The sequence below is a fragment of the Rhea americana genome, unplaced genomic scaffold, assembly GCF_003343005.1.
Source record: "Rhea americana isolate MKP2758 unplaced genomic scaffold, rheAme1 scaffold_456, whole genome shotgun sequence".
NCBI lineage: Eukaryota > Metazoa > Chordata > Aves > Rheiformes > Rheidae > Rhea > Rhea americana.
The window spans coordinates 266,154-267,740 of NW_028186597.1; positions in this window are offsets into that span (position 1 = coordinate 266,154).

Genomic DNA, 1,587 nt, shown 5'->3' on the forward strand with positions numbered 1-1,587 from the left:
TCTTTGAATGCGTGCAAGAGAAAAAAAAAAAATCTTGCTCAAAAATAAGCTCTTTTCCCTTATCTATGGATATGGCCTTGTCCATTAATACATGCCCAGCTTTCATATTTGTCATTTTATAAACCTACTGGGTGTGTTTTGTTACCGTTTTTTTTTTTTTCCTTATCAATAATCATAAGTACTATTGGTCTTGAGGGTGAGTTGAGAGAAGCAGCTGGAAGGCCATAAAAGAGGAAATTTACATACTATGCAAGGTGAAAGATGTGTATCTAGGTCTGCATTTCAGCTAAGCTGAGTTAGAAGGGAGTTTAATTAAGCCTGTGTAATGCTGTCTTGGCCAGGCAGTAACTTACTTGATGATGCAAGTCATCAAGCACGAGATTTGGGGGAGGGGGGGGGGGTTTGCAGGTGTTCTAGAACAGTAACCAAGTAATTGTGAATATTGTGCTCATTAAATAAACACAGTAATTTACTATAGTGCTGAAAAAGACTCAGTTTTCACACACACTCTCCCCTCATGATATGAAGAATTCAAAAGTGATCTGAATTTTCCTTATGAAATTGAGTCCATCTTCATGAAAAAGAAGTTAATACCACAAAGGACAGACCAGTAAATATGCAACTTGAGGCAGGACCAGAACTAAGTGGGCACAGATTTCCTAGCATATGTGTATTTTCTGTTTCTATTTCCAATTACTTCTAATTATTTGAAAAGAGAAAGTAATCTCACTGAAATGCAGCTAATACCTTCCCCAAAAACCCAGAGGAGAATTAGAATTTGTATATCAGTGTGCACCATTAAAATTATTTTCTGCATTCATAAACAAATTAGATTTACCAACAGCACTGCAGACATTTCAGTAAGGATTGTGTCCACATAATGTGATATGTTGTACACCATCGCCTCTCCAAAAAGTTTATATGCAAGCAAAATTCAAACAATGAGGGCACAGAAGTAATATCAGATATGTACAGGCCAGATCCTCAGATAATATACACCAATGTCCTTGCAGGCATTTCAGCAGTGCCACACCAAGTTGAGAAAGATCATTTCAGGATACCACCCCATAACCTGTTAAATACACAAATTCATATATGAATGCTGTGTGCATCCTTATTTTGTTTGCTCTTAGCAAAAAGTACTGAATCAGATGCAGTTATAAATCCCCAAATGAAGTGTAATAATTAAAGTGGTCAGTTAGATGATACTGATAAAGCTGATCCTACTCTAGAGAGGAAGATGGGCTACATATGTAGGTGTATATATACATACAAATACATATATGAGGGCCTGAGATTTCTTCTTGCCCTTTTATATGTAATTTATATTCACATCATTTCTTATGTTCCCAGCCTTCCAGCATCATTCTGTAGCAGACCTGCTGGAAATTTAATTGTTTCTATAGTCACAGATTATGTTAGCATTTTAGATTTTTTTTTTATTTGTTTAGACTTTCAGAATTTTATCTTGCTCAGCATTGTGTTTAGCATAAAAGTGTTCCTGACCAGAACTAGAATGACTCATCTATTTAGTGTGATTTTGCTTACCAGATATTGCAGATGCCTACAGATAATGCAGAATAACTA